Below are 21,952 nucleotides of genomic sequence, written 5' to 3'. Positions count from 1 at the left end.
TGAGAGTCTTGCAGAACAGTGGCGACTTCAGTCGGAAACTATGCCAAGGCCACCAAACTACACCATTGCTCTCCCAGCTCTCTTGGGAATGTTATGCCGATGCAGCCACAGAGCCAGACAATATCCAACACACCCACAGAAATACGGGACTTGTAATTTTCATCAACAACACACAAACGCAGCCGGTCCACCACATATATATATATACAGGCAGCTATCACTAATGCAGGTTCTGTTTTGATGGCCGAAGCAGCTGCTCTTGATTTAGCGGCTCTCATCACCTCTCATCTCAACATGCAGAGCCCGAATTACCTCTCTGATGATCAGTCTCTAGTGACCTTCTTCAATGGAAATGAGTTCTCTCCACCTGACTGGAGAATTAAGAGCTTCACCAACAGGTTCATCGCATCAAATGCAGGCAGACATCACAAAATCTACAAGATTGCAAGACAGCTAAATACAACTGCCGATCTGGTTGCCAAGCAGGCACTACAGGCCTTGCAATCAAATTCTTCTATGATGCCTCCTGCTGTAATTTGCTCCAATCAGGGGCACAGTTCCTCATGCCCACTAAGGAATGTAATGGATTTTGTAATCTGGGAGCTTTTCGTACTCCTAACAGCTCGGTGCTGATAATAAAATTCGTTTATTGTCAAGCCCAGCCATACGTGCCCGGTTCTTGATTGGGCCGAGCTCGTGGTCGCCGACGCCGCGGTGGCGCTCGCCGACGTCGACTTCGCGGATGCCGACCGCTCGCTCGGGAACATCCCGGTGCCCTTCGAGCTTGGCCTCGCGCTGTCGCTGCAGCTTGTGCGGTTCGCGTGTGGCGGCTTCGCGCCCTCGTGGGGACCAACCACCTGCTGGTGGACGGCCACGGCCTGACGGCGCAGCAGGCCGCGTGGGCGGAGCTGCTGCACACCGGCGGCGTCTCGTGGGAGCCCCACCACGGTCGTGCCTCACTCTTCCGGCCGAGCTCGCCGCCGCGGCGCCCGCACAGCCCGTTATTGGACGCCGATTTCACGCGGTACGCGTCGAGGGTGATAGATCGATCTCCACCCGGCTCGATTCACCCGGCTTGGTTCGACGATCGAGTCGGACATTGACTCGCGTCCTGATGGGGGCATCCACCCGTAAGGCAGTGGGCCTCTATCGCGCAGCACTACAAACAGAAGATGGGGCTGGAGCTTGAGACATGAGGTTCACCGTAGCCGTCACTCCCCACCTAACCCTAACCGATCAAGAGAACGCCCGTCACTCCCCACCTAACCCTAATCGATCAAGAGAGCGCTGTGAGCGACGGGTGTTAGTTTGATCCTCACCAATTGGCTCACCCTTGGATCAACGTTCTAATCGGGGGCGTCCAACCGCTCCATGGTTGGTGGGCCCCCGTTGTATAGTACCATAAAGGGAGGTGGGGCCGAGGCTCTAGCTGCGAGGTTGACCTGAGCCGCCACAACCCTCCTAAAAAAATCCTAACGCTAACTGATCAAGAGAGACAGTGCTGCCAGCGACGGGAAGCCGCCACCGACTTCACCGTCGCCTCTGCATCGCCACTGGACTGCGCCTCCAGTGCACGGCGTTCGACTAGTTCATGTTGTTGGTTGTTCTAAGCCAAATAGAAATGAATCAACCCACAAGATCTACTCCCAGTTGTTCCTAAGAACCTATCAATGGTACCAGAGCCAGACTTTTCTAAGGTGTAGATCTAAGTCTTGGGAGATGAACAGTTTTTTAAATTCCCCAAATCCTAAACCTAACCCTAGATCAGAGACGGTAGGATTTTACCTTGCCATCACCGTCAGTTTTCCGCCGTGGGATAGAAACCACGATGGCTCGCTGGATTTGGACCCACGGCCACCGATAGTAAGAATGAACCCTAACCCTAGATCACAGAATCAGAAGTAGTCCTAACTTAGAAGAAGGACGGAGAGGGGATGGGACCTACCCGGGTTTCTCTTACCGCCGTTGCCACTGCCGTCGCGTCATGGTCGTCTCTGACTGCAGCGCTGAGGAAGAGAAAGGGAAAGGGAAGAGAAAGGAAGAGGAGGAAGGGGAGCCAGACTTGGTCCGATAGATGTCTTCCTCATCGGCACCGATCGCCACCGTGGCAGTCGCCGCTGACGCCTGCTCGGCGCAAGAGCGAAGAGAGAGAGGCAGGGGACGAGAGTGAGTTAGGATTCAGGGGTGAACCGCCGCGGCGGGGTTTTACTCGAGCAAGAAGAACGGACAGCCGTCGGATGCAGTTCGACGGTCGGCGGCGCTTGGGCTGAATGTGGCCGAGGCGGGAAAGCGGTTTCCCGGCCTAGGCCCATGTTGCGACCTGGGTCGCGGGAGGACGCAGCGTACCTATGGGCCTTGGGCCGGTTTTCATGCCTAGAATGCATGAGGGCGCACCGCGCCGTTCGACCTTGGGCCGAATTAAGTTTTTCTAATTTCAGTAGCAAAGTTTCTACTTATTTATATTCAGAAGCGAATTTTGATTAGCTTTTCATCTCTATTCAATTTTGAACCAACGGGATAAATTATTCAGAGAGTAGATGAGCAAAGAGAAATACTTCTAAAAAGTAGATAAATTATGTTTTTAAGTTTCCGCTGCAAAGTTTAATGTTGATATCTTCCAATTAAATTCGAACCAATGGAAGAATTTAATTTGAAGAACAGTTATATTTAGAAAATTATGATTATGTTGATCCTCTAATTAAATAGGAACCAACGGAAAAAAAATTAATTAGAGAAGTAGTCCGTTTTAGTTTATGTAAGATTATGGTATTGCATTTTCTGACCAACGTTGATGATGATAATATTATAACGAATTTAAGTTTGAAATTTAAAATCTTTGGTAAATTTTACACCAACGTGGTGAAAATTTCAAAGAGTAGATAAGGACCAAGAAATGCTCCTGAACTAAAAGAATGTATTTCATTTAGTTTTCGCTGCAATGAAGTTGATTATCTTCTAATTAAATTTGAACCAACGGAAGAATTTAATTTTGAAGAGTAGTTATATGTATTTCAAGTTGATTTATGAGTTCTATGCATTAATTCTATTTTCTACCTAATGGTGATGTATAATTGATGCAGAAGCACCTTGTATGTTTTAATTCGACGATATCACTCGGCTGTATGTCAACGGGCTGCAATGCTGGGTATGTCAATAAAAAGGCTTGAGTCAAACTAGTTCAGGACAATTTTTATTAGTTTATTAATTTTCTAATTAAATTGGAACCAACGAAAAGATTTAATTAGAAAATAAAGTATAAGTGAATGTTTTAGTCGTCATGGCTAAGTTTTCATATAAATGTATTCTGCGTGGGGAAAGGTTTTGGCATAGTAATTATGCTAGTCCATCCATCATGACGGGAGAAGTTTTGTGATGATTCACATGTTTTGTATCCCGCATAGCGAGAGAAATTTGGGTAGCTCTTATGCTATCCTAGTTTTGACCTTGGCACAAAAGAAATGCATAGTCATGGTCAATACTAACCAAAAGATAAGAAAAGATGCAAGTGTGACTTGCAAAAGTATCGCTAATGAAAGACCTCGTTGAGTTCTTAAAGTGAATTAAGGAAAGTGTACTTCTAAACGGATCAAGAAATAACTTTGTTTATGTGACACAATCATGTGAATGAAGTAAGTTATAAGTGTCTCCTCGTTTATAGATTTTCTGAATAGTTATCGAAATTATGGCAGTAAAGTTCATGCCATATTTTGAGAGGGAGAAAAAATATAAAGATCAATTAAGAAAGATACTCTTCATTAAGATTGAGATAAAGATTAATTAAGATGAATGTGACCATCGGAGGAGTACAACGGTTACAACAATGATACCCCTAAGCAGAGAAATAGCTAAATTCTTGGACTTTTTAAAGTTTCGATAGGAAAATAGCTGAGGCCCAGATGGTCTCAAAGAATTAGTAAACAAGTTTTCTGATGACTATAAAGTCTACGTTAGTAAAGAAATTCAAATGAAGGGTGATCCCACCTCATTTGAAGAAGGCATGAGAAGCGTTTTACTCATTTAAATGGCAAGAAGCTATGAAAGTTAAAATGAATTCGATGAATACCAACGATGTTTGGGACTTAGAAGTAATTCCTAATGGAGCCAAAATAGTAGGCTGTTAATGGGTCTATAAGACAAAATGTGACTCTAAAGGGAATGTAGAAAGAAATAAAGTTGAAATGAATTCGATGAGTACCAACGATGTTTGGGACTTAGAAGTAATTCCTAATGGAGCCCAAACAGTACGCTGTTAATAGGTCTACAAGACAAAAATGTGACTTCAAAAGGAACGTAGAAAGATATAAAGCATGACTTATGGCAATATGCTTTAAGCAAAGAGAAGAATAGATTACAATGAGAGTTTTTTCTCTAGTCTTATGTAAGGATTCTTTTAGAATTATAATGGTGTTAATGGCACATTACGATTTAGAGTTACATCAGATGGATGTAAAGACGACATTCATCAATGAGGATTTATATGAAAACGTTTACATGGAGTAACCCAAAAGGTTGTCATGGAAGAAAAGAACATATGAGATGTCACCTATAGAAATCCATTTATGGGTCAAAAGTAGGTCTCTAGACAGTAGTATTTGAAGTTGATGAAAATATAAGAAAGTTTAGGTTTTTAAAGAAAATGAGAAGGACAATAGCGTTTATGCAAAGCTCAAGAATGGAAAATTCACTTTCCACATCCTGTGAATAGATGATGTTCTACTCATTAGTAGTGATGTTAATCTGTCATTGGAGAAGAAGTTTTGTCCTCAAGTTTCAATGTGAATAATCTTAGTGAAGCGTCATTGATTCGAGGAATCGAAATTCAACGAGATAGAAGAAAATGGGGTATTAGGACTATCGCAAAGGCATACTTAGAAAAAATTCTAGAGAAATAAAGTATGCATGCGAGTAAACATACGCCTGCTCCTATAGTCAAGGGTAATAGTTATGGAAACTTTAAGTATTCCAGGAACCGATATGAGATCGATCAAATGAACATGGTTCCATATGCTGCAACTGTTGGAAGCTTGATGAGTATACAAGTACAAGTAAGGACTTACCCTGACACAGTTTATGTATCCGGGATATTTTGGCAGAAGTCCAGTCCAGATATAGATCACTGGAATGGAGTTGAAAATGTCTTGCAATTTTGCAAAGTATCATAGGCCTCATGCTGAGTAAGAAAGGGCAAGTACTCTCAAATAGTTGTGGGTATAAATGTTAAGTTTTGGCGAGATATGTAGTAAAATCCATAGCAGTTGCTAACACTCGCAGTTGGAGTATTATTGTGAAGAGCTCCAAAGAAACATTTGTGGTGTCATCAGTGATGCATACCATAGTATAGCTTGACATGAGGCTTAAGGAACAGGCAAAAGGAGGTTAAGGGAATTTGTACCCAGATTTAATAATGGTAGACAACAACAATAACCATTTAAAGTAAGTTAACTCCTAAGACAATAAGTCAAGTGTGCTGCCAAACACATTGACACTAAGGTATATGTTGTAAAGGAGAAAATCCAGAATCATGTTGAAAGAATTGAGCACATAAGTACCAAGTGAGTACTTGCGGATCCGCTTACCAAAGGCTAACCACCTAGTGCGTTCAGAGAACATATAGTCGACATGGGTTTATGGGAAAGCCTATGATTTCTGAATACTAAGGGCCTAGTTGAGTATCTGTTTCAAAACAGAGAGGTGCATTGTAGCTGTTTAATCTAATGGCAACAAACTGTGATGATGAGACACGTTCTATGCACCGATCTGTGATGGAATGGGAACAAGATAAAGTAAGTAAGTTAAGTTTAAGGAATAATGTGAGATCAAGGGGGAGAATGTTAGTTTGATCTCCACCAATTGGCCCAACGACCAATTGGACCCTTGGATCAGCGCCCTAATTGGGGGCGCCCAACCGCTCCATGGTTGGTGGCCCCCCATCGCACAGCACCATAAAGGGAGGTGGGGGCCAGGGCTCCAGCTATGAGGTTGACCTGAGCCGCCGCAACCCTCCTACAAAGAAACCCTAACGCTAACCAATCAAGAGAGACGGTGCTACCAGCGATGGGAAGCCGCCACTGACTTCACCATCGCCTCTACATCACCACTAGACCGCACCTCCTCTACACGGCATTCGACTATGACGTCGTGCCACCATCGCCCCTCACTACATCACCACTGCCATGGCAATTTCTTCCTTCTTTGCCAAGCCCAAAGGTATGGCACTCTGCTCTCTCTCTCCCTCTCTCTCCAGTTCATGTTGTTGGTTGTTTTAAGCCAAATAGAAATGAATCAAACCACAAGATCGACTCCCAGTTGTTCCTAAGAACCTATCAACAGGAAGCGCCACTGCCTTTGTCGTCGCCACTGGACCACGCCTGCACTACACTGCGTTCGACTATGACACCACCGCCGGACGCCACTGCCACTCCTTCACCGACATCATCGATGGTGGGCTCCACATCCACCAACAACGATGGTCTAACCCCTGTGCCTCTCTCTCTTCAGTTTGTTCATCCGGAGGTTGTTCTTGTTGTTTAACAAGAAATCACCCACTAGATCTACCCCTAATGATCCTATATAGCCTATCAAGGTGAGCTCCCTAACTCTCTCCTAGTGGCTACCCTCATGCGCCGCATCTACGTGGTCTCCGTGGCCGACGTCAACCACCGCCGCTCACCGCGCCACGCGCCTAGAGGCCCTATCCGCGTACGTCTGGAAGCTGCTCGCCATGGCCATTGGCGGCTCTGACACGCACTGCCGCCTCATGTGGCTTGTCGACGTCCGGCCACACCATGACCCTGCCTAATACGACACAGACACGCTGAGATGCTATGTTAGTAATGTGGTCACATACGAGTCAAGGGAGGCCACCGTGGACGCTATCTCCTTGTCCCCGCTGGCCGACATGGCGGCGATGGCACGCGTGGCCATCGCGGAGGTGTTCCGGCTAGAGCAGTTTGACGAGCTGGTGGATGGATGGAGGCATGCAAGGGGGTGTTCTGAGATGGTGGGAAGTGGATGGAGGCGGTGGGCGTCGACATGGGGAGACCGACGCTGGTGTTGTCGGCGTTTGTGGTGTTCCGGGTGGACGGGGACTTCGAGTTCTGGCGGCGGCGGCTGGTGATGCCGTGGGTGCGGCCGGGGCAGCTAGGCTCGGTGGCCATGATGGTGGCATGGAGCCCAGAGGAGGATGGGGTGTGGGTGGTGTACGCCAGGATGTGGTCGTGCCTAGGCGACGCCGTGGAGGCCAACCCAGAGGCTATGCTCAAGCCGGCCATCGCCGCGCGTCTCGGGTTCGGCGTGACGCATACCCATTTCATTGAGCCGGCGATCACGGTAAAGCACGCAAGCCAACTGTGAGAGGTGGCACTGCGCTGCATACCCATTTCATTGATGTAGCCTAAGAGCAATTGGAGAGGTCAATTGGTGGTTAGAATCCATAGCCCTTGTAGCCTATAATTCCCCCATGTTTCATCCATTTTCAGAAGGTGGGCTAATTTTTAGCCTTAGATCAGAACAACCCCTTGTTATGTTGTTGTATTCTTCTCTTTACGATCGAGCGATGGAATGTGCCTTCCATTCGCAAGTCATGTTGCAAATCGATCCTGGGTTCTTATTTAGATTCATGTGTCGATACATTTCAGTAACATTTGCATGACTAACAAACACAAGGTTTTTCATCGACCTTGGCGTCAGTTTACACTAGCAAGCAGCATCGGCATCGCGCTGACATGCACACGTAGGGAATGACTTTATCTAGCTGAGCCTCATCGTCGCGTGCACCTAGAGTTAGAGGTGGTGGCACGCGCCCAGAAGGCTAGAAGGTGTAGTATAGGTCATGGGCTCATAGAGCTGTCTAGCGATGATTCGAGCATGGTGGCACAGTGGCGCTGGCACTGAAGCAGTCGAGCATCGCAGGCGATGCAAGATGGGCAAGATCGATAGGGAGGCATGGTGCATCCGGCGACAGTGAATCAGCAAATGCAGATCGGCGAATTGGAACGGCGGGAAGGGACAACACCTATGCGTGCGAGACAGTGAAGAATGGGGCAATGTGCGACTAGTGGCTTGGTGTACGGGGCCCAGGGGGTGTTGGGATCTGGGGACTAAAGTTTAGAAGATGTCACATTGAGAGTCATATCGAGTGTTCGGAGGCTAATCATAAAACTAATTATAGAAGACGTGATTAATTCATGAGATGAATCTATTAAGACTAATTAATCCATTATTAGCACATGTTTACTGTAGCACCACATTGTCAAATCATGAACTAATTAGGCTTAATAGATTCATCTCATAAATTAGTCTCAAACTATGCAATTATTTTTGTAATTAGTCTACATTTAATACTTCAAATTAATGTCAAACATCCGATGTGGCAAGGACTAAACTTTAGGAGGGGGAAACCAAACACCCCCTGTCGGTGCGAAAAGTGACCAACAAGTAAATATTTGTCGTTTTGTTGTACATTGTGATCGGATGTGGCCTAGCACTCAATGACACATGGTTTATACTGGTTCAGGCAACGTACCCTACGTCCAGTTTGAGTCGGTCGACGACTTTATTCCTGAGCCTAGGTGCTCGAAGTTTGCTGTGGGGTTACAAATGAGTGGGAATAAGATGGGGGCTATTAGAGGTCTGGTCAGACTCTGGACTGAAGGGCCAAGAGTGACGAGAGCTCCTACGTGTGCTAAGTATTGGAATGTATGTTCTGTGTAGCTTTAGAGTTCTAGAGCCATGGAGCCGTTTGGGTGCTCAGAATATCTAAAGCTTAGCCGAGAGAGTCAGAATGAACCTCCTCCTTTTAGAAGAGAGCACATCCCCTTTTATAGGTGAAGGGGATGGCCTTATAAGTTAGGGGAGAGAGTGTGTGTGTTTCCTAGTCTTGTTGCCCATGCCATCGGGTACAAGACATTTTGTCGGCGCCCACAATACTGTTGACGCCCAGATGCATGTGGCAGGTTCCATCGTGTTTTTCTGGTATGGCAAATATCAGCGCCCACAACACTATTCATGTTCTGACATGTCTGAAAGGTTGCAAAGTACCCTTCTAGCATGGCCTGGTAGTACTGTCCTGCAGGTGTGCAGGGTATAGTTCTCGGTCTTACGGTTTGACTTGTGCGCCTTACCTCATCTGCTTCGCCTGATTTCTTGGGTCCTCACCGAGCGGGCGTCCCCAGCAGGTCATTCCTAGTTGGCTTCGATCGCGCCGGTCGGAGAATAGCCATAAGTAGAGGTTCGGTGTATTTCCGATCGGAGTCGGAAGCGAGCATCGTCCCCTCCTTGGCCAGGCCTTCCGATCAGAAAAGCGAGTCGAAGTCAGAAGTGAGCATTGTACCCTCCTTGGCTAGGCCTTCCGGTCAGAGAAGCGGGTCAGAGTCGGAAGCAAGCGTCGTCCCCTCCTTGACTAGGCCTTCTGGTCGGAGACTAGATCGCTCTTTTGGCCAGTTGTTAGGTATATAGGTCGGCCTAGCAGCTGTGCGTCATTTGTAATGCTGTCTGTTAGGCCGAGCTTTTGCTAGGAAGAGGTCCCATTAGAGACCCTAGGTTTATGAACCTGACAGGAGCCCTCGAGCCCCTAGGCAATTCAGGTAGAATCGTCTCAGGGATTTTTTATTTTGCCAGCGGGTGCGCGCGAGCGCACCAGGTGGGTGTAGCCCCTAAGCTTGCGTCTGACTAGTGAGTCGGTTGGAGGCTGAGTATCTTGGTACTCTTTTCTAGGGCCATAGACTCTTGTGTTTCTGCCGATCGGGGTGTTCGCCCGTGTTTGTCCCGCCCGTGACCTACGTGGTCGGTTGGTTTTCTGAGTCAGCGTTGGGCGACCCGAGCCCCTAAGCCCCGGAGCCCCATTGGGTTTGGTAGGGGTTGGTCTAGTTCTGTGTGTTACCCTATCCATGGTTTCCACAATCAGAGGGGCTTAGCTAACGTCTCTTGCCTCGATGGCTTGAGTGACGCGCTCGGTGAGCTCACTACGGGCATGTTCGAGCAGAATCTGGGTCCGTCGTTCGTAACGGGGTCGGCATAACCCTCATGTGGCATTCTACTGCTCCTTAACCCACCTCCTGGCAGATAGTTGGGTCATTTCAAAGACTGACTCAGGTGGCCTACTGGCCTCCCCTCGATGGAGATTCTGTGGGCATGGCTCGAGGTTAGGATCGAACGAGAAGGTCGAGATGACCCTATCTGCTTCTGAGCATATCGGGCAAGGGCCGCTGGGGCTCATCTGCATTTCCTCCCCTAGCTTCGTTTGATGCAAAGTGGCCTCGAGCCCTTCGCTGGCCGACCTTTGAACCCCGATCGGTCATTGCTCATGTTGAATAAGGCAACTACCGCTTCTTGACGCATCATGAAGCGTTGTGATGCATTAATTGCATATATAATGCTTTGGATGTATGGGATGAATGATTGTATAAATGAATGTGTAAATGCGTGTATGAGAAAGGATGAATGAATGATCATGCATCAGAGAATAAAGGAAGAAGGTTTGGTAAAGTTACCTTGATGACTTGAGTGATGGGTTTGAGGAGCTCTTATCGGATATGTCCGAATGGAATCTGTGTCCATCGTTCGTGACATAGATGGTGTAGCCCACATGGGGCATTCCACTGCTCCTTACCTATCTCTCGGCCATCACCTAAGACATCTAATCAACTCAGGTAGCCTGTTGGTCCTTCCTCGATGGAGATCCCATCGGTGGGCCCTTTCAAACCCTTCCTAGGAAGGCATAGGGTTGTTTCGCACGTGGTTGCACCTTGTTTCCTATGCCTGGGTTGTGGTATTGGTGGGCCCAACCTAGGCCACATCCTGTTTTAACTGGGCGACGTTCCATTGGGCTGGGCGCGTCCCATCGCATGCCTATCCACATTAAATAGGGGAAGGGAGAGGGTTTTCGTCCCATTCCTTCTCCTTTCTCCACCTGCCGCCTCTCCTCCTCCTTCCTCCTCGCCAAGCTCATTCGTGCGCCATGGCGATTTCTAGGAGAGAGAGGGTAAAGCGAGGGAGAGGAAAACTCACCGATCCATTCATGAATCTAGAGCATGATGTCGAACTAGAGACCATCCAACATAGACGAGGCAGTGCTGACCGCCTTCGCCGAGAAGGGGCTGCTCCTGCCGAAGGAGGTGGCACATTAGAGGGATCCTGTGCTAGGGGAAGCCATTCTACAATCTTGGGCCGACAAGGTTGTCTCCTTCCTTGCCTTCCATGAGCGTGGGCTAGGATATCTTGTGCACTGGTTCCTGTGCGAGCTCCTCAACGAGTGGGGCCTAGAGCTGCAGCACCTCAATTCCACTAGGGTGCTGCACGTTGCGGGTTTCATCACCGTCTATGAGGCATTCCTTGGGATAGAGCAACACATAGACCTCTTCCGGCGGATCTTCACCGGGCGAGCCTTGTCGGAGGGGAAGCCACCCAGAACCACGCCAGTTGGGGGCTTTGCCTTGTAGAAGAAGTTGAGGCCATCGGGCTCCTACCCCGCGTACTCCCCCTACAACTCCAATCAGGGGTGGCATGGGGAGTGGTTCTATATTAGGAACCCAGCGAAGATGCCATTCCCACCATTCATCGGAAGAAGGTCGAGGAGGCAGGAGAGCTGGCTGTGGGGTCCCTCCAGTCTATAGAACAAGCTGGAGGTCATCAAGGTAGAGCTCCAGAACCTAGTGCAGCACGACCTTGATGGGCTGCGGGTGTTCCACACCTTCTTTCATCGTTGAGTTGCCCTACTGGTGGAGAGGAGGCAGCCGATGTGGGCCTACTCTGGCCCAACAGATCCTGACCACGCGTCGCCGGAGGAGTTGGCGAAGGACGAAGTTTGGAGTCGACTCAACCGGGTGCTACAACTGAGGGACAAAGAGTCCCTTGAAGGAAAGCCCAGACCTCTTCATGCCATGAAGCTATCCAATATGGTATGCTCCCTTCTTCTTATTCCGTGTCCTTTTCCCTCTTCCTCTCCTGTATTTTGACTTTGAGTCATCCATTTCGTAGGGACTCATGGGTTATAGATCCTAGCCGCATCTTCCGAGGGGGCCAGAGGGCGCAGCTCGGCATGCCACTCTGAATGAGATAGCGGTTGCTAAGAAGAAGAAGAGAGCTGAGAAGGCTCAGAGGAGGCATGAGAAGGAGATTTCCTAGTGAGTGTGGGCCAGTGAAAACCGGAGCGACGTGGAGGTGGAGCTCGAGTCAGAGGAGCCCACAGAGATGGGTGGTGACATGAGCACCTCTGAGGATGAAGAAGACCGAGGCATCATTGTGAGCTCGGGGTAGCATTATGAGCCTACGGCCGCGTCCATCAGCGATGGGTGGGATGCGAAGAGGCATGGCGATGTTCCCGTTTCAAGGAAGCACGCTACGAGCTCGGATACCACCGTTGGCTTTGTCCCCCTTCTCCGAGCATGGTGGGGCACACCGACCAATTAGAGGAGCATGCTCGTACCCCCGCATCTTTGGGGTCAACGCGTGCGCGCGACCCACAATGGGGAGATGCCCCGTCAGTTGCCCTAGCGGGTGCACCATGAGCCGGCTGACATGGCGATTCATGGGCCAATTAGGAACCGGCTGGGTCAGCTCCTCCCTTGGTCGATACAAGGGGGCGTGGGTCATGACCCATGAGCGGTCCTCGTCCAGCGGGCACATCGCCAGCAGGTCAGGGCTTCAGGGCCCTGCCCTTTTCGTCTAGGTATGCACCTGTGTTACTTTTGATCTCAGAATTGAGTTTTCCGAGCGTGACTTACCTGTACTTATTTGACAGCGGCCAGGGATTGATGGGACTAGGCATTGCCCCACCTCCCATGTGGAAGGAGTGGAGACCCAGCCTATAGCGAGTCACGACGAGCGGCAGGGAAAGCATACTGGCGGTGGTGCGACCTTCCCTCCTGGGGGTTGCGTCCTCCTGACCGGTCGTGAGTACAACGGCAGCAGCAACGGCGGTGATGGCGTCAATCCCCATGGTGATGGCGGAGGTTGGGTTAGAGGTGACCCTTGCGATCCCCCCAACAGCCACGGTGGAAGAGAGGAGGGAGATCGAGCTCCCTGCCTCGCCCGGTAGAGGAACACATGGCTCACCCTCCTAGTCAGAGCTAGAGGGGTTAGGAGGAGATGTGACTAGGCTGGAGGCAGAACATCCACCAGCGGTCCATGGAGTCAAGATAGTGGAGATCCCCTACTCTGGCATGGCGGGCACTAGGGTGGAGCCAAGAACCATCCCGTCATCGAAGGAGTTGGCTATGGTCCGGTCGTCGCACAATATTATGGTGGCTGGATCTTCTAGTGGGTTGGGGGTGACCCGCAAGCTAGTGTGGCCCTGCCCCAGCGACCCGAGGAAGGCTCAGTTTGTCCTTCGTGATGAGGAGGAGGTGATGCTCTAACACTTGTTGGAGGAGAGAGGACTGTCGATGGAGTCCGATCTCACCCAAACCAAGGCAAAGCTCAAGGAGGCCTTGGAGTGGGTTGAGCTTGTCTATTAGGTGGTCTCAATCCACCTGCCATGCATCGCCGAGGTAAACCTTCTATGTTTTTAGCGTTTGTCCTCGACTCCCGAGTCTTCCATTGGTTGTCTCAGCGTGCTTGCTTCTCGCTTTTTAGGAGTTAGAGGCGACATGGATCTGCAAGTCTCGTTTCCTATGGGAGGAACATGGTCAGATGGAGCAGGAAGCTGCTATATCATGGTGGGTCGATGAGCTTGAACTCCATCTGGAATCCACCCACCGTGAGTCCTAAGACCGGGCGGCCGAGGCGAGGGGAGCGTGGGCGGCGGAACTGCTCATGGTGGAACAGGCGACTACCACTGAGCGGGGACTCGACGCAGCAAAGGTCCACCTGGCGGAGACTGTGGTGGCGCTCCAGAAGTCCTTGGAGGCTCTAGAGACAGAGCAGAGGGCCCGGTCGAAGGTTGATCAGGAAGTGCTCACGCTCTAGGGGCAGGTGCTTAGGGTGGAGGAGTTGAACGCTCGACTACTTGAGAAGGTCACCTAGCAAGAGGAAGGGCTCTCCATCGTCAAAAACACCTGCCTCAGTATGTACCTATTCCGTCTTTGGTTGATGTCTTGGTTTTTCCCTTCCTTTGCTTTTGAACTTGTCGTCCTTTTTCCAGAACTAGGCAAAAAATTGGTTCTCTAGAGCGCGAGCTGGAGACAACCAAGGCGGTGATTGGTCGGAGTGTGGAGGCGCTAGCCAAGTCCCTTGAAGAGTGAGGTGCTCTCGAGGGGGTGCTCAACTAGTTCCACAATGTTGTCCAGGTGGTTTTCTCTGAGGTGTTCGGGTCAGTGCCGAGCACCAGTACGCCCGCCATCCAGCTGGTGGAGGTCTCGAACGAAGTTCGGGCGCTCATCTCCTATGGGATGTTCTACGGAATGTCGAGGGAGCTGACCTCGATGGCGATGCACCACCCAGACCTAGACTTCACTACCATCTGCAGAGGGTATGCTGACGGCTGGAGCGCGGATGTCATCCATGCGCTCAGGGAGAGCTTGGTGCCATACGCACAGATGGTTGCCGAGCAAGTCTCCATGCAGTGAGTGATGGAGGCTCGCCGTTTGAGCATGGCTAAAGGCATACATCAAGGAGATGTCATCTAGCCTATGGATGGAGTGGAGATCAGGTCGGAAGCGAGCGTCGTCCCACCTCCGACCAAGCCGCACGTCATCCCGTCGGAAAGTGAGTGGCCCTTATCCTTGTCGACCGAGCCGTTAGCCGATGCCACCGGGCAGCCACAATAGAATTTAGAGTAGAAACAGTCAATATGTGTAAAAGATAAATTCATGGGGGAGCCCCTGTGTGAATATTTTTTTGTATTCATGAATACTTTAATTTCATTTTGTGATGGAATCACTTCGTAAGGGGAAGCTTGTCCCATCCATTCCTTGCTTTTACCCTAGCATAGCTTTGTTTTTATCCTTTCTTTTTTGCACCTGCCCATTTGACCCGTAGGCTACAACCTTAAGAACCCGGGTGTGGCCCGCAAGGCTCATCTGCTCGTAATCGTAGGTCATGGCGGGGTGTGATCGGTCGGGAGTTTAAAACATAAGTTACGTAGCGTAATTTAAAGGAATGGACTACCCTTTTGTTTGGGTGAAAAAGTATTTACTATATGATAGTAAAAAAGAGAGGTGGTATCACACCCTCGTGGAGCCCTCGAGCGACCCAGGCCGAGAGTGCTCGGGCTGGGCTGCTTGTAGAAGCAAACGCTGAATGAAAGAAAATGGTAAGACCGAGCTTTAAGGGAAGAAACGACGTAACTGTTGGATGTTCCATGTGTTGGTGAGAACATTGCCATTGTCATCCTTCAGTCGGTAGGTGCCTGGTCGGATCACCTTAGTCACCGTATAAGGTCCTTCCCATGGTGGAGAGAGTTTATGTTTCTCCTTGGTTGATTGGATTCTTTGGAGCACGAGATCACCAACCTCGAGGATCCTCCCTCTGATTTTTCTTTCATGGTACCTGTGGAGAGTTTGTTGATAGCGAGCGAAGCAGATGACGGTCGTCTCACAAGCCTCCTCGAGCAGGTCGACCGCGTCCTGCTGAGCCTCTGCGGCTCAGTCTTGGTCGAAGGCCTTCACTCTTGGGGCGCCATGGTCGAGGTCAGATGGTAACACTGCTTTAGCTCCGTAGGCCAGAAAGAAGGGTGTCAACCCTATGAATTGGTTTGGGGTCATTCTCAGGCTCCAGAGGATCACTAGGACTTCTGCAACCCATCGCCCGACATACTTATTGAGTCAGTCGAAGATGCATGGCTTAAGTCCTTAGAGGACCATGCCATTGGCCCCTTTGACTTGACCGTTAGTACATGGATGTCCGACCAAGGCCCAGTCGATCCTGATGCCGTATCCATCACAGAAGTCCAGGAACCTCTTCCCGGTGAAGTTAGTTCCATCATCAGTGATGATACATTTAGGAACACCGAAACGGTAGATGATGTCAAGGAAGAATTTGACTGTCTCTTCCAAGCGAATGTTGGTGTTGGGCTTCGCCTCTATCCACTTGGTGAATTTGTCCACCGCTATGAGTAGGTGGGTGAAGCCACCCGGGCCCTTTTTGAGGGATCCTACAATGTTGAGGCCCTAGACCACGATTGGTCAGGTGATGGGGATGGTTTGAAGCTCCTGTGTCGGCAAATGAGTTTGCCGAGCGTAGAACTGGCATCCCTCACACCTGCAGACGACCTCCTCTACATCTCATAGCACGATGGGCCAGTAAAAACTTTGGCAAAAGGTTTCTCCAACCAACAACCTTAGGGCCACGTGATGTCCGTAGATTCCAGCATGGACCTCGAGGAGGAGTTGTTTCCCTTGGTCGGTAGGGACACACTTCATGAGTACTCTCGATGGACTTCGCTTGTAAAGTTCATTACTAAATGCGATGAACATCTTAGCGCATTGAGTGATTCATCACGCTTTAGTCCTCTCTGGTGGGAGAATCTCCTCGATGAGGTAGGTGAGTAGCGGTGCTCTTCAGTCGGCTTGATTGAGTGCTACCACGGAGATGTCGATGGGCGACGATGTCATGGAGGCACCGAGGTCAGAGCCCCTGAGTGCTAGATTGGCATCGGGGTGTGTCTAGATTGGACCTTCTAGGATGCGGGCAGATGGCTCGTGAAGGTCATTGATGAAGACCCCATCTAGAGACGGAACCCATCTAGCAGCCAATTTTATGAGAAAATCGGTGGCATCGTTGTCCTTTCGAGGGACATGATGTAGTTCGACCCCCTGGAATTTGTCTTCAAGCTTGTGCACCTCTTGGTAGTATGCTGCCATGAGGGGGCTTTTGCAGGAAGATTCCTTCATGACTTGGTCGATGACCAATTTTGAGTCATCGTGGACGTATAGCCGCGTAGCGTGGAGCTCGATGGTGATGCGCAGTTCATTGATGAGGGCCTCATATTCCACGGTGTTATTTGAGGCCAAAAAATGGAGGCGGATTGCATAGCAGAGCCTGCTCCTGTTCAGGAAGATAAGAACCACTCTAGCCCCCGAGCTGGGCGCCATTACAGACCCATCGAAGTATATTGTCCCGTACTCATGGGTGACGTCTGGGGTCAGGAGCTAGACCTCCATCCATTTGGCGACAAAGTCCATGAGAGCCTGAGACTTAATAGCAGTGCGGGGGATATACCTGATGTCGTGGCCCATTAGCTTGAGTGCCCACTTAGAGATTCATCCCACAGCGTCACGATTGTGGATGATTTCTCCTAGCGGGTATGAAGTGACAACCAAGACATTATGGTCAGTGAAGTAGTGTAGGTGCTTCTGGGTCACCATCAACACAGCGTATAGAAGTTTTTGCACCTAGGGGTACTGAACCTTAGTGTCCGTGAGTACCTCGTCGATGAAGTATATGGGTCGATGGACCTTCAGGCGGTGTCCTGGCTCCTCCCTTTCTATGACTAGGGCGGCGCTCACCATGTGGTTGCTTGCCGCGACATAGAGGAGGAGCGGTTCTCCCTATTCAGGAGCGACAAGGATTGGGGCCGACGTCAGTGATGTTTTGAGGCTTTCCAAAGCCTGTTGTGCTTTCCCAGTCCAGACGAACGCGTCCGTCTTTTTGAGAAGCTTGTAGAGAGGCATCCCCCGCTTGCCTAACCGGGAGATGAACCAGCTTAGGGTAGCCAAATAGCCAGTGAGCCTGTGTACGCCCTTGACATTATGTATAGGGCCCATGTTGGAGATGGCCATGATTTTTTAGGGTTGGCCTCGATGCCACGTTTGGACATGATGTGTCCAAGCAGCTTCCCCTTCAGAACCTTGAAAACACATTTTTCGGGATTCAATTTGATGTTGAACCTTTAGAGGTTCGCGAACGTTGCGACCAAGTTCACGATTAGGTCACAAGCTTGAGCCGTTTTGTCTACTATGTCATCAACATAGACGGCGATTGTTGGCTTTGGCCGCTTGACTTGGTCAGGCTGGTCGAGCGAATCGATTTGGTTGGCTAAGCATTGCTGCGTGCACCGTTGATAGGTTGCACCAACGTTCTTTAGACCAAAAGGCATGGTTATGTAGCAGTACGAACCATACAGGGTGATGAATGAAGTTGCGAGCTGGTTAGACTCTTTCATCGTGATCTGGTGGTAGCCTAAGTAGGCGTCCAAAAATGAGAGGATTTCACATCCTGAGGTGGAGTCAACTATCTAGTCTATGCATGGCAAAGGAAAATGGTCCTTCAAACACGGCTTATTGATGCTAGTATAATCAACGCACATTCTCCATTTCCCGGTCCTCTTTTTAACAAGAATAGGATTGGTAAGTCAGTCGGAGTGGTATACCTTCTTGCTGAACCCAGTTGCCAGGAGTTTGGTGATCTCCTTGCCTATGGCCCTGTGCCTCTCATCATCAAAGCGACACAATCGTTGCTTGGTGGGCTTTGAGCCCGGGACAACGTGTAATGTGTGCTCGGCAACCTCCCATGGTATGCCCAACATGTCAGAAGGTTTCCATGTGAAGACATCGTGATTGGCGCATAGAAAATCGGCGAGCTCGCATTCCTATTTGGCCGAGAGCTTGGCCCCGATCCACACCATCTTGATTGGGTCGGTGAGGTCGATCCCCACCGCCTTAGTTTCCTCGATTGGGTGGAAGGTAGTCGAGGAGGTTGGCTTGTTGCAGTCTTGGACCATTGGAGTTGATGAATTTCTAAGCTGAGGAAGCTCGGCTAAGTTGATGATGGCGGTGGTGAGCTTGTAATGCTGGCGGTCGCACATGTAGGCATGCAAAAAGGTGCTACCCATAGTGATGACATCATTTGGTCCTAGCATCTTCAACTTGAGGTTGGTGTAGTTGGGGATCACCATGAACTTGGCGTAGCATGGCCGCCCCAAGATGGCGTGGTAGGACCCTAGGAAGTCCACCACCTCGAAGGTGAGGACCTCCGAGCAAAAGTTGGCTCAGTCACCAAATGTGATGGGCAGGTTGATCTGGCCGAGCAGGTATGCTTGCGTCCCTAGGATCATGCCATGGAAGGGAGAGCTCACTGGGCGGAGCTCTGACCAGGGGATGTGCATGGCGTCGAGGGTGTCGACATAGAGAATGTTGAGGCCACTCCCTCCATCCATTAGCACCTTGGTGAGGCGCTTCTTGTAGACAATGGGGTCGACGATGAGTGGGTAGTGACCCGGTCTGATAATGTGGGAAGGATGGTCTCTCTGATCAAAAGTGATCAAAGATTCTGACCAGCTAAGGAAAGAGGGGACGATCATTTCGGCGACACATGCCTCTCTGTAGCGCACTTTGTGCTGGTGCTTGGAGTAGATGGCATCAGATCCCCCAAAGATCATGAGGCATGCCTCGGGATTGAGAAAGCCATCCCCATCCTTGCCTACCACAACTCCTTTCTTGGCCGCTGCCTCCTTGCCCTTTCCTTCTTTTGGTTCATCGGCCTATCGTAGAAAGCGCTTGAGGAGTTCACAATCCTTGTAGAGGTGTTTGACAGGGTAGGCATGGTTGGTGCATGGGCTCTCCATGAGCTTGTCGAAGTGGTCGGACTGGCCCTGCTGGGGCTGCTTCCCCACACGATCGGCCATGGCGACCAATGCAAAGTTGGCCGATCGGCGCAAATCCTTCTTGTTCTTTTTGCCCCATTGCGTGGAGGGGCCCTCATCTTGGTCCTTGCGCTTGGCCTTGCCTTTGTCCTAGCCTCCACTAAAGACCACTCCGACCACCTCCTCACTGGAGGCATGGTTCATGGTGACATCGAGTAGGTCACGGGTGGTACAGGGCTTCAGACAGCCGAGCATGTGGATCAAGGACTCATAGGTTGTCCCAGAGAGGAACGTGTTGATGATGTCCGTGTCAACGACATCAGGAAGGGAGTTGCATTGTTTTGAGAACCTATGGATGTAATCCCATACGGACTTGTTGGGCTCCTGCTGGCAGCTCTTGAGGTCCTAGAAATTCCTAGGATGGACATACATCCCCTGGAAATTCCTGATGAAGATCCTCTTGAGATCCGTCCAGTTGTAGATGCTATTAGGCGGGAGGAATTCGAGCCATGCTCGAACATGCTCCCCCACACAGATGGGGAGGTATTGAATGATAAAATGGTCATCATCCACTTCTCCGTCTCGGTAGGCGAGCTGGAAGTCTTCAAGCCATATGCTAGGATTTGTTTCCCCAATGTATTTGGCGATGTCGGTAGGTGGTCGGAAGCGCTGTGGGAATGACGCTTTCTAAATGCGATGACCATGTGGTCTCCGGCCATCTGAGCTAGGACTCCGGTCATCTGGTTAGCGACCATGCCTAAGGTGCGTATCCCCGCTCCCCTCGATGGTCCGGCTGGGGCCCATGCTGCCTGCTCTCATCGCCCCATGATGGACGTCATCATCACGCCGAGGTTGACGCTGATTGTTGATGACGCTGCGAGTGTCTTGGTTTGGCCCAAGCCATTCGTGCAAAGGTGGCCGGTGTCGAGCGGGCACCGGGTTAGGTCGTGGTGCAGCTATGGCCCCCAGTTCCACACCCGATGACTATAGTGGTGAGCGGATAGAGCGATTTGACTGGTGCACCCCCATTCCCATGGTGGGGAGAGAGGCCACGAGTTAGTGTCGCGACGTGGAGCTCTCCGCCTATTGGACGGCGGTGGTTTCCACCAGCGCCCGAAGGTTTTGGTGGATTGCCTGCTCCTAGGGGTCATCAGGCTCGGGAAGGCCACACAGGAGCATCGCCACAGCGGCGATGTTCTAGCCAGCCCGAGCGAACTATGGGGGATCGTTTCCTCCGTCCATGATATTGCGCTGGACCTAGTAGGCGTGACCTCGGGCACCGCTCGCCGGGTTACATGCCCGTGGCGCAGCGTGCTGCGCTGAGTGTGCCAGCGCAGGTGGTGGCTAGCTCTACCGCCTTTGTTGTAGCTCCTCACCGTGCTCCTATGCATGCGCGAGGGCCTCTTGAAAGGTCCTAATGGCTAGAGGGGGTAAATAGCCTAATAAAAATTTCTACAACAACACTTAACAAAAGGGTTAGACAATTATGAGGCGAAGCAAGTGTTGCACTAGCCTACTCAAAATGCAAGCCACCTATCACAATTCTAGTTTAGGTAGAATCTATTCTTACAATAGCTATAACACTACTCTATGTTAGTATGCTCTCAAAGGCTAACTAAAGAGCCACACCAACCAAGCAAGCAAGCTCTCACAACTAACTACACTAAAGAGCTTGACAACTAGTTTGCGGTAATATAAAGAGAGTGATCAAGAAAGTTATACCGCCGTGTAGATGAAGGAACCAATCAATCACAAGAGTAAATAACAATAAAGACCAATCACCTCGGAATCAAAGGATGAACACAATGATTTTTTACCGAGGTTCACTTGCTTACCAGCAAGCTACTCCTTGTTGTGGCGATTCACTCACTTGGAGGTTCACGCGCTAATTGGCATCACACGCCAAACCCTCAATAGGGTGCCACACAACCAACACAAGATGAGGATCACACAAGCCATGACAAATCCACTAGAGTACCTTTTGGCTCTCCACCGGGGAAAGGTCAAGAACCCCTCACAATCACCACGATCGGAGCCGGAGACAATCACCACCCTCCGCTCGACGATCCTCGCTGCTCCAAGCCGTCTAGGTCGCGACAACCACCAAGAGTAAAAAGCGAATCCCGTAGCAAAACACAAACATCAAGTGCCTCTAGATGCAAACACTCAAGCAATGCACTTGGATTCTCTCCCAATCTCACAAAGATGTTTAATCTATGATGGAAATGAGTGGGAGGACTTTTGCTAAGCTCACAAGGTTGCTATGTCAATGTAAATGCCCAAGAGGGTGAGCTTGAGCCGGCCATGGGGCTTTAAATAGAAGCCCCCATGAAATAGAGCCGTTGGCTCAATTATCGGGCTGACTGCGCGTCGATCGGACACAGCATCGGGCGCTACACCGGACGCTCCATTCGTGAATACTGGATGTGTCCGGTAGGTCGACCGGACGCGTCCGGTCTCTCCTAGACCACCATGTGTCTAGTTCAAGACAAG

The 21,952-nt window shown here is 50.2% G+C and overlaps 1 pseudogene; it reads left to right on the top strand.

Moving 5' to 3' along the window:
- Positions 1-240: 240 nt before the first annotated feature.
- Positions 241-21,952, top strand: part of LOC136523563 (uncharacterized) — a 39,175-nt pseudogene continuing 17,463 nt past the window's right edge.

This window comes from Miscanthus floridulus, chromosome 18 (genome assembly GCF_019320115.1).
Source record: "Miscanthus floridulus cultivar M001 chromosome 18, ASM1932011v1, whole genome shotgun sequence".
Lineage (NCBI taxonomy): Eukaryota > Viridiplantae > Streptophyta > Magnoliopsida > Poales > Poaceae > Miscanthus > Miscanthus floridulus.
This window is presented reverse-complemented; position numbering and strand designations above follow the sequence as displayed.